General features: G+C 47.7%; 1 long non-coding RNA gene across 7 annotated transcripts in view; it reads right to left on the minus strand.

Moving 5' to 3' along the window:
* Positions 1–11814, minus strand: part of LOC142602971 (uncharacterized) — a 54044-nt gene extending 42230 nt beyond the window's left edge. For all 7 annotated transcript variants that reach the window (XR_012836837.1, XR_012836839.1, XR_012836841.1 and 4 more), the window contains exons 1-2: positions 11712–11814; positions 5701–5934 (exon numbers count right to left, since the gene is read on the minus strand). This is a non-coding gene — a long non-coding RNA (uncharacterized LOC142602971). The remainder of the gene's footprint in view (positions 1–5700; positions 5935–11711) is intronic.
* Between the last annotated feature and the right edge of the window lie 4 nt (positions 11815–11818).

Here is an 11818-nt window from a genome sequence, read left to right on the forward strand (position 1 = left end):
AATTTATTTTTATAAATCAATCTGCATAATGTAAGCTGGCATCATGTTTCAATTTTGCTTACAGTAATAAAACTAACTCTGCAAATCATCCCCAGCTATATGTTATTTTTATATCTAAGAGCACTGAGTGATAGAAGCTTGGCAGGACAGATCTGACTAAGAGAGAAAAAAATGTTCTAGTTCCCAAACATACCAGAACAAGACCATGTTCCATAGCCTGATTTTAAAGCAGTAGGATGAAAATGACTCAGCCTACATTAAAATTAGAGGTATGACAAGATTGAGACGGCAAGATAAGTACTGAATTAAATGCATTTTTTACTTGAATTAAAGAAGCTTTTTTGTTAATGCCTGGTAAAGGCAATATTGGAAACCTAACAACTTTAAAGTCTGTGAAATAGTCAAACCTACAAGGTGTTTTATGGAGCTAAGAGTGCCACCTGCCATCACCACCGCTGTAGGAAAGCCAGAGGTGACCGCACAGGAGCCATACGGGGTCTCGCTCCCTGCACCACTGCAGTCAGGCGTCCCCAGCCTTGAGCTGCTGTCACAGGAGGACCAGGCGAGGACAGGATGCAACAGGCAGCGGTTGCACCATGCCGCGTGCATGCCCACTGGCAGCAGCATCCCAACAGCAAGGGCTCCTGCCAAAAGCCTCTACAGCCACCTTTGACTCCTCCAGACCCTGTTTCCCAGGATTCTCACAGTGGTTTCCCCAAGTCCAACTCTTCTCCTCCCCACCTGCTGGGAACCAGCTCTAGCCCTGGCACCCACTCCCCCAGCGTGGGGAGATGCTGCAGGCAGGCAAACATTCATCTCCCTGCTCTCCGTGGCACTCCAGCAGCAACCCAAAACGTGTGGTACCACTGCTCACCAACAAACGCTCTTCTCAAATCAAATACTGACACAGCTCAGACAGCTGTAAGTTATTTAGCTCAGAGTAACCCTGACAAGTTATCTTATCTGTATCTTCTATTGCTTCTCTTTGTGCTCAGAGACAGGAGCACAGTGTTTCTGGAGCCTTTTATAATGAAAATGTACTCAAACTCACCCTATATACACACACACTTTAAATATATATATAAAAATATAAATCCCTCCAGCATTTTGAATGCTAGATGAAAAAAAAAAAGCATTAACTGGAAGAGTTCACTAGGACAAATTACCAAACCAAGATATTCCCATTCCCTTCCTTCCAGATACACTACTCACAGCCAGGAGGAATGCATCACAGCTCAGTGTCTCTGCCTCCTGCCTCCCCAGGCTTTTCCATTCTCTTACAGGAAATCCTCCAGCTGGCCCTGGTTTTTTCTGCAGTGCATTTTAAATTCAGCTTCTTTGCATCAATTGAGTTCAGGTGCATGCAGGCATTTGGTACCTGCACGTGGGCATTGGTCCTGGTGAGATTTCCTTACTTTCTTCATTGCCTAGGTTTCGTCTAACAAATCCCTAATGACCAAATTAGAAGCAGAAAAAGAAAAGAGTAATTCTTTCAATTATTTTCTGCCTTTCTGCAACATACACACACACATTCTTTAAAGAAATGTGAGAAACCATCTGCCACCAAAGGACTCTGCGTCTCCCAACATGGATTAACAAAGTCCTGTTTAAGTTCATATTGAATGGTTTGCACAAATAACTGTTGCAGTTTTCTCCTTAACAGGAGGACAGAGAGGCCAATACTGTCATAAATTACTATTCCATCCCTACGGCCAGTGCTGGCTGCCTCGCTACGTCTCTAGTACAAGAGTCACCGAGCTGCCTGTGAGCGGCACCAGCACTGTACTCTGGAGGTCAGGATGACAGGCAGAGCCTGGGTGACCAGATTTTTAGGCACGGGTCGTTTTTTACTAACCCAACGCTGAATGGTTGTGGTGTACAAGCAAGGATGAGAAATCATAGACCGCCAGCATTTTGATGCTAACAATTTTTAAAAATCAACAAGACTAAATCACAAAGAATCTGTTACTGACTGAACAATACAGAATCTTGTTTATCTGGATGGATGTGTGTGAAATAAAGGTACCACTATAAAAATAATTTGCACCAGCAGCTTGTGAACTGTGTTGCAGTCTGAATATGCTCTCACACAGTATGGCATGGAGGGATCTAGCTTTGCTCCATCTGGAGCACTGGAAGTTTTTATTTCCCCAAACCTTTATGCTTAGAAGCAAAATTATTCACAAGTTGGTGTCATAAAATACCATGGCCCAAATTTTACCCTGGACATTAATTCTGTGGAGACTTAAGCAAGGGCATATCGTGTCTTTCTAAAGTTTTCTTGGGGAAGTGTCATGTCCATAATGGGCACTAAGCTCTCAGAGATAAGAGGATGTAGCACGTGAAACCAGGTGTCGTGCTGTTTACTGTGGCCTGGGGTGCTTGTGGAAGGCGACACTTGGGTTTGATGCCAGTACTGACGTGCAGTTCAGTATCACTTAAAATGTCTGAGACTTGTGTAACACAAGAGAAGGGGGCAGAACTTCTTGTAAAATGCTTGGCTGAAAGCATTGCTTGTAGGAAAACTAATAATGGGCTAGAATTTGACAGATTGAGAGACAAAAGGAATTTTCAGAAAGGAGGAAATTCTCCATTCCTTGGCTGAATACTATATTCCCATTTTTCTGCAGGAAAGTGCTTTTTGTGTTTGATAAGGGAACATTTTATGTATCATTTTCTATCCATCATCTACTGGAGATCAAACTCCATCATCAGTCCTTGCCCTGAGTAATACTTTGCTTTACTGAAATGCAAATGTTTGTGCAGTAAAGTACTGTAATGTTTAAATAACGCCCATGGGATATCACCACTCCAACACCCCGGTGTTTGAAAGGGGTGCTCTCCCTGCGGTCTGGGGCGGGGAGTCAGGGACCAGACGGGAATGGGGCATGCAGAGCTGTAACAAGTGCTAGCACCACGCGGTGTGAGATGGCCTCAAGCTGCCAGCCCTGCCAGCGCCCGGGCACTCCTGCTGCCATCTGCACCCAGGATTTCTGACAGCAGAGGGATGCAAAATATACTGAAAACACAGTACAAATGTGAGTGAGCAATTTCAATACGCAGCTGGATTGCCATACCAGTGTGATTCCCATTGCCAGTCTCCGTAATACGGTCACTGCCATGGCACTGGTTGCTGGCAAGGAATATGTGGGTTGATGCCAGCTCAAGCCCGTTGCCCTCTTTGAAATTCCTCTGCTGGTTGTTCAGATGTTTTACCCTAGGTTGGGCTGAGCCACGTAACCCCTCTCCGTCCTCCCCCCCCAGTCTGGCTAACTCAGGGAGACATTTACACCCCGGGTTGATCCACTCAGCTGTTGATAGCTGGTTACCTAAGACAAAGGCCACCCTAGGGTCCCCTTCACGATGAGATAAAGTCAGCTTCTTTGCATTGCTCTCTGAGCACCCTGTCCCCCTTGCCCATCCCCACCAAGCGCTCTTCCCCTCTGGTGTTTATTCAGAGAGCCGTTGTCCACCCCGCGTGGTTTGCTCAGTCACACACTTTCTGGAAAACCCGCCTGTTGTATCGACCTGTCCAAGGGGGAGGCTGCAAGTCGGGAATGACCTGCAGGCTGTGTGGCACGGCCTCTCCCAAAGGGATGCCAGTGTAAATGCCAGGTGTGCGTTTGTGGCAAAGCTTTACGCCCTGACCCCTCATCCTTCAGCAGGCCGAAGGGGGCTGCGTTCTCGGCAGACCCCATATTCACCCCGTGCGGTAGCGTGCGGGCACGACTCTCCCTTCGGTGCTGTGGAGCCGGGCCGGAGCTGCGTCACTCAACAGAAGGGCTGGCGGGTCGCCCAGGAGTGGTGTGAGGAGCTTCTGAGCATCCCGGCCCAGCCCTCCCACCCGCATGGCGGCGAGGAGCGCAGCAGGGCTTACCGGGCAAGGCGCCGCAGGGACGCACCTCGCCGCTCCGGCCTCCCAGCAAGGCCACGGCAGTTCCTACAGAGAAGTCTCGGGGAGAAAGAAAATGCAGCTCAATTACTTGATGTGACCTATTCACAGACACTGAATTTTCAGGGGCAAAGCCCCTCGGGTTCTGTTCATCCAGCCAGTCCTTGCCTTCATGAGGCTGTGCGGCCTGCAGAAAGCATCGATTACGCACGTTTCATAGCACGGCACTGTAAGAGGGTGAACAGGAAAACCAGACCCTAGGAGGCTGGCTGCTGGTATAGCTGGAGGGGTTGAATCACTCCCGTTTCAGCAGCAGTGTCCTTAGCCTGGAGCTAAAAGAAGCAAAATAGGGAGTAGGGTAGGGCACTGGCTACGAAGAATATCCTCGATTGTTTGGTTTTTTTCTTTGCTTGTTTTGTTGTGGGTTTTTGTGATGCTTGACAGCTATTACCACTAAATAGCAGAACCTGTGACAATACAGAGAATATAATTGTTTTGCTCTGAGAATACCAGGCAGCATTTTCGCCAAACAAGAATGGACGTGTTGGGTTGTTTTAATTCCTGGCATACCTGGGCATGTCTTATCTCCGGCTCAAAAAAACGGTAATGCATAATGAAGGCAGCCAGTTGTCTTTTTAGGTAACTACACACAACTTTCACCACAGGATAGGAATTGTTGGCAAGATGCGGTATCAGTACAGGGAAACTTAGTATTGCCAGCTGAATAGATCTGTCACATTTCTTTCTGCAAATGTTATGTCTACTACTACTACAAATAGCACAGCTGAGTGATAAAACTTAAAAAATGTGAAAAAATATTTTCTCTATTTTCAAGTCTGTTTGCCTTGTGAATCTGACAGCATTTTGCTTTGTCAATGTCATGTTTCAGGCCCAGAGGGCCAGCACTTCTCCGACCTTTACACCCGTGCTCGTCATTAACAGCGGCAGAGCTTAAAGAGACTTTGCAGCAACTCATACGGGATGGAGAAGGCAGTCTTGTTAGGTATTTTTTAACTAGAAGGAAATAGGAATAAGATAACCTTATACAAGAATATTGCCCTTAAAACACTGAAACGTGCTCTTTAGCATCTGCTGGCTAAGGCCTGGCCCTACAGAGAGTGAATGAATTTCACATTGTCAGAACCTTCCTTCCACAAATAGTCACACTGGTTCATGTACGTCGTTAGGATCAGGTCTTAGATGACACTATTTTTAACTACATGAAGAACAAGCAAGTCTAAACCACCTTAACCCTCCAGCTGAGTCTATATATATTTTAAAGCCATTCTAATATGCGTATAATTAACATGTATATTACTCAGCAAAGAGTAAACAGCAAGTGCTGCAGTAAGTCTCATGTCACTAATTCCATTACTGTACAGAAATATGCTACTGTAAATTAAGCAGTACATTATGGTGCGTTATAATAATTAAAACTAAAACTGCAATTGACAAAATGAATGAAGCAAGAACATTCTGTAACCCAGTGTTCTTCTTACCCTACTTAATGATTCCCTAATTTGAGTAAAACACTAAATCTGAGTCTGTTTAAGCACAGGAAGGAATTTGTTAGTATCATTTATTAATTTGGAAACCACCTCAGTCGCAAAAAAATTAAAACATGTTAAAGCCACTCTCAGATAAAACATCAATCCGCATGCCACACAAAATAAACTGGACCTTTGCCATCTTTCATAGGTCTCCGAGGAGAAGCCCGAGGGAGCACATCACAGAAGTGGTGACCCACCCAGGACAGAGCTCTGCTGCTGACTGTGGGGCATCACAACCTAAGAATGAACACATCCTACCTGATCTCAGAGGACGAGGGAAAGAGATGGGCCTCTCCAGTCATCCCAGTTGACACCACTTGATGCTCAAGGAGGTGAACAGGAACTGCGTGTCTCTCATCAGCCAGGCTCTTCTACAGCACTATCTGCTTTACAGCATTGCAGGCAAGACTGATAGCTGAGTGCAGGGCACAGAGACAGGAAAAATAGGTGCTGCTTTGGCATGTGAATTTAGAGCGGTTCAGCTTTTGAGACCTAGAGATGAGAAGAGACAGATAGGTGAACAGCATATGAGTAATATCACTGTATCTTTTAGAGGGATTTTTAAAGCAGACCAAAGATGCCTTTAGAACTCTGTGTGCTCCATTACTTCAATCAACAGCAAGTGTCAAATTGTTTTTGCAGAGGTTTTCTGGTGTCTTTTTTTAAATTTTTATTCTTTAGTTTCACTAAAATAGCATGTCTCTTTTTTTAGATAGACATAAAAGGGGCTGACAAAACCTGCTGCTTCATTATCTCCAGGTGAATTCCATATTCTGCTCCTTCACTCCTCTCAGCTTCCTGCTCTGTCTTCTCTGAAGTACCACACAGCTTTCCACCTGCCTCTGTTTTTAATTTGCTGGTGTTTATTTACTTATTTATTTTTCTACTGTTTATGCTGTCTGAGTTAGCATTGGAATGGAGAACAAACCCTACTGACAAGTTAGGGCCAGACCCTGCCCTGCTTCCTTGCAGTGCAGCACCATGGAGGTGAGCGTCATTGCCCGCCTTCCCCCTCTAAAGCAGCAGGTGGGATGCTGAGGGATGGTGTTCCCAGGAGAGAACTCCCCATGTGGAGAGGGCTCTGACCCTGTTTCTGTAGCCTCCCAGAAGAGGGTTCCTGTATCTCTGGAGTCCACCAAGCGTGGAAGGCTCCTTGGTGGTGCTGGCTCAGGTGGGTCCACAGGCATCCCTGGGCTCCTGGCTGGACGGTAGACTGCACCCACCTCCCCATCAGGGTGAAAGGGGAGAGGCAGAGGGAAAAGCTTTAAATATCTGCATAACCTTGACTTGTGCAGTTACATGGGAGCAGATGGCAGTCATAAGGAACAGGAATCCTCCTGCTTCACAGTGTAAGGCAGCTTCCACCTGGCAGAGTGGGGGCATGAACAGCAAGTGAGAACGGCCCAGGGGAAAAACTCATTTGTAACTGCCCTCTGACAGTGTGAAAAAGGATTCTCCACCCATCTGTTACTGCCTACACTTGCTATGGCACCCTTATGTGGAGGCTGAGCAGAGGACCCAACTGCCTGTTCTGGTACAAGACACCCCACAGGCTACCCCAGGGAGTCTCTGGACCACATGAGGAGATTCATCAGGCACTGGGCGATGCTGGGAGAGAACAGGATGCTCCTGCAGGGATGCACTTCCCCAGGAGATCTTGACTTCTGGACAAAGCCTTGTAGCCGAGAGCAGAAGCCTGTAATGCCATCCTGCCATGGATGAGGAGACCGGTGGGTTTGCACTGGGTATAAGCAAGGGCAGTTTATAATTCTCACTTTTTTATAATAATGACGGATTAATGCTGTCTTTGCTAATCCACCGGGACAGACCAGCTGGCATAAGACGCCTCCAAGCCGCAATGGGTGCTCACAGCTGTATGAGCCAGAGATTGTTAAGCACACAGTTAACTCCCACAGCCTGACTATTTCCTTCTTTTTTTATAATCATTTCTTTAGGCAAGTCTCTCCTGGTATTTTAAAAATTCATTTTAATCAATTTAAAATTAATAAAGAAACAGTGAAATCCTTAGGGCCTGAAAGCTCCAATCTCTGCCATGCTGGAAGTGATGAGTCAGCTCCAGCACTGCCTGCCATGGAGCCTGCCGAGGGACGCCTCCGAAGAGCTGCTGCTGTGCCGAATTAGGTCACTTGGTTTGCTCTTTACAGAGAGGCAACCATCTCTGCGATTGGATGCTTCCTCCTTTCTGATGTGAAAGAGCTGCTCTCCTCCGAGGGCACAACTGCCGGCAGATGCTGTGGCTCTGTCCTGTGCATTTACTGGGCAGGAACACGACCGAGCCTCTCGGGGAGGAGGGAAAGGGCTGCAGCCGCTGGCAGCAGGGCATGGCGACACACAGGTCCCACTCCTGCAGTGCCGGGCGGCGTCTCCTCAGGGGAGCGCCGGACTCCTGCCCTGGTGACTGACCCGTGCTCTGCTCGGCCAGGAGTGGAAACCAGCCACCCTGGGAGCCGTCCTCTGGCTCGTGCCTCCGCCCAAAGCCAAGACTGATGTCCAGGCCCAGCTCCGCTTGCTTCACAAGAGAACACGCGCTCCCTTGGCGCCGGAGCGGAGCCGCAATGCTCCCTCGCTAATCACCCAGGTCTAATTGCTGTGCCACGGTCCTAACAGGCAGCTCCTACAGCAGCTCTCCAGGGGATTAACATTAAGCCTCCGCTTTGTATACTAATGTGGCACGTGAGGAAAAGCAGTTCCCACCTCGTGTGCCCAGAGCACGTGAGCCATGCAGGCCGGTCACCTGCGTGTCCATGAGCCGCAGCCCTTGGCAGGGCCAGCCTGGGGCAGCAGCGGGGGGCCAGCATCCGTGGGCTGTAGGCAGGAAGAAATGCTGTGCCCCGCTCCCCACGCCCAGTGCCAAGGGACGAGGGAGGCTGGGGAGCTCTTGCAGCGCTCTTGCAGCATGGAAGTTCCCAGTCTGTAGCAGGGGAGCAGGAACAGGACTAACGGAAGGGCGGAAGCCCTCATAGCCTGCCCACGACATCCCTGTGTTTGGTCCTCTCCACCTGCTGACCTGGCTCAGGCTTCTCCAGCGTGCCGCTTCTTGGGCACCCTAAGGAAGGGCACAGGGATCCCTGACAGTGAGGGCTGTTCCCTAAAGGTGTGCGATGCGACTGCTGTTCCCCTGGGCTGGGAGAAGGGGGACAGGAAAGCTATATGCCAGCCCTTTCAGGAACACCAGGCTCTGCTGGAAGCAGAAAGGCTGCCCATCAGCTGGCAGCTACGCTGAAAAACAGATCTGAACGACCACCACCTTACAGCACTTACCTGAACACGTCGGTGACCCACTTTGGAAAAAACAAGCGTATACTGTCCCATGGCAGCCGGCACCACCTCTGCCCAGCCCTACTCCCATGCGGAAAGGACTGGTCAGATGGGGAAGCAGAGAAGTCATCTCCGCTCCCCTCGGCCGGCAGCCACCCAGACCCTCCTCTCGCACTGCTCGATTTCGTTCCTAGGTGTGGTTCGCCTCACGACAGTTATCCCTCTCCTGTGCTGGAGCACCAGGAGAATCAGACACAGCGAGGGTCTCCCCTTGGCGAGCGAGGAACACGCAGTGCTCGGCTGGGCCATGCAACAGGGAACAAAACAGTCAAAAAGAACGGTGTGCGCTTTCTCAAAAGCAGTTTCACTTCCCCTGCAAGCAGTGGCTCCAAATAACAAGGTGCCTTGAGTAATTAACTGAATGGTCTTTGGGCAGAGCTTGTAAAAGGAGCTTATACATACTAAACAAGAAAGAAAGATCTACTGTCTATAACTTGTTCTTTACTAACTCACAAAAGGTTTGGACTGAATCCATTTTAGAGCAAACTTTACAAGGGCCTTATGCTGAAATTATTCAATAGAAACAACTGAACAGAGTCCAGGGCATTTGTCAGGGGCTGACCACAAAAAAGCAAGGTTTGTGGTCGGTTTGTTTGTTTTTTTAAGAAAATCAAATACTCTTTTTTGGCATTAACATGACAGAGTGGAAAGATGTAGCAGTAGCACTGCACTAGCCTCCAAGAAACACACAAAACAACTGCTCCCTTAGCTAGATCAGCTGCTAGGACAAGCGTTGTAGTTGCCATTATCAGAGCTGAAAGTGGAAAGGAATTCCTCATTAAGGTACCGAAGGACAAAGGATCTTCTCTGTGACGAGGGCCTGTACAGTGGTCAGAGCTGGGACTACAGTATCTTTGCATCCTGACGTATGCTTGCTCAACGTAGCCTGCTGTTCCATCAACAGAAGTAACGCTTTGGTAGTAAAGCGAAAAAATTATACTCTATGAATTGTTATTTTTTACTTGCAACAAAAACCAAAAGCCAATCACGGCAACATGGAGCTCTTCTAGGTAGAAACACAACAGCTACTCAGCATCAGCATTACTACGTAAGACTCAGATACTCCAGTGCATTTGGAATATATTGCAATAGCTGGCAGTTAATACTGCTGCGTGGTCTGTGAAAAATTTCGTGTAAAGGAAATATGGGGAAAATGTTGTAATTATTTAAATGGGTTTGCTTTGATGCCAGCAGAAAAAAACCTGTGTGAGTAACCCAGTATTTAGCCCTTTATTTTTACAAATGGCCTTTAAAGAATAAAAGAGCTGCTGCTTTCCTGTGCCTGTGCCCTGAATCTGATACGATCTTCATGTGGGAGCAGGCGAAAGCAGCCATGTGATGTAGCAGCAAGAGGCACCAGGAATTCCTCGGGAGGCCAGCAGCGGCAGAGCACACCAACTCCCGTCCCACAAACAACCCAGCCCAAGAACACCCAAAGGAGACACCCCCCCCCCCCCAGCAATTGAATGAAGCCTGAGGAGACGACTACTACAATCCTGCAATTCGGTATGCTTGCCGAACAGACCTAGGTTGTCCAGTAAACTGTTAAAAGCAGCCGCATTCTTCTGCTAACAAGAGAAAGCTCCGGTGATGCGACCTTTCCCAGCTGTTGGTAACTGGCTCGGTACAAAAGGTCAGGTTGGGAGTTATCCACAGCTCGGGGCTTTCCGTATTCCTGGCAGGCTGCCTCATGCCAGCTATTCTGGAAGCCGGCTCAAGCACAAGTGGTACATGGCCTGGGAAGACACAGAGAGAAGAGCAATCAGAGGTTGGAGGACTAGGCTCACTTCTGAGTCCAGTTCCTGATCTGGCAAATGTCCTCCTTCGCACAACAGCCTTCAGAAGGGTCCAGCCACCTCAGGGAACCAGAGCGCTAACATTCCTGCTTACCAGCTGCCCAAACTCACACATACCTGCATTTCTGAAGTTACAGTCTCCAGAGACCCAGAAAAAGACCTCCTGAATATATCGCGAATCACATCAGTCTTAACACTGCAGAGCAGCCTAGTGTCTATTTCGTGCCTAAGCCTCTCGAATTCAAGAAGTGGTTTTGTCTCTTCCAGAGAGGAGCAATGTGACAAAATTATTTCCTGCTCACCTATTAATATTCAGCTGTGACAGAGACAAAAGATTTTGGCTTGTGCCCTCATTTGCTCACTGAATAGAAAAAAGATGAACCAAAATGGTTGAACATGTTTCTTTTTTTAAATTAATACAGGGGGGGGGGGGGGGGGGGTTTTAGTGATAGAAATCGAAGCCTTGCTTCACTGGAAGGCTGCAGGGTATCGAACACCCAGTGCAATGATAAATGGTAGAATAAACCTGTGGTTTCTATGTGAGATTTCAAAAAGCTTTCCTCGAATGTCACAGACTGAGCATCACAGGCATTCCTGAGATAAATAACAGAATTATTTAAAGAAACAAAAAAAGCTTTCTTTACCTATCAAAAAGAAGGTGAGACGAGAACACAGTGACAATCTCCTGTGCATTCTTTGCAGGTCATGTCTAACTGCATACTGCAAACAATTGCATGCCTTGCTGAGGACTCCCATGCACCCTACGTGTCCCGTTCACATACTACTGGTCAAAGTCTCTGAAAAGACAGGCCTGTAAGAAGACTGAAATTCAAGGCCAGATTTTTTTAGTGAAGCAACAAAAATATTCAGTGCTTTAATGACAAAATTTATTAACGAGTGTCATCGTTTCAGTTCCCAACTTCTGGTTTTTTTCCTATTACTGAGATTAGGTCAGGGTAAAATACAGACATCAAAGCACTGTCGTCATCAAAGGACTGCTGTTTTGCTTTCTTTTCTTGGCCAATTAACATAGCTTGCTGGGAGGAAAAAAACCCACCCCATTAATACTCAAAGAGGAGCAACCTCAGCTTTAGGTCATAAGCTATGGTTTGGGTTGCCGCAGTTACTACGGACCCGATTCTGTTGAATCAGGAATGATCTGGAGATCAGGAGTGACGGAACACGATCAGATTCAGGCCCTGAGTGGCTACGGAACAGGCTGTCTGCCCTTCCCGCTTTTC

Source organism: Balearica regulorum, chromosome 9 (genome assembly GCF_011004875.1).
Source record: "Balearica regulorum gibbericeps isolate bBalReg1 chromosome 9, bBalReg1.pri, whole genome shotgun sequence".
NCBI classification, from domain to species: domain Eukaryota; kingdom Metazoa; phylum Chordata; class Aves; order Gruiformes; family Gruidae; genus Balearica; species Balearica regulorum.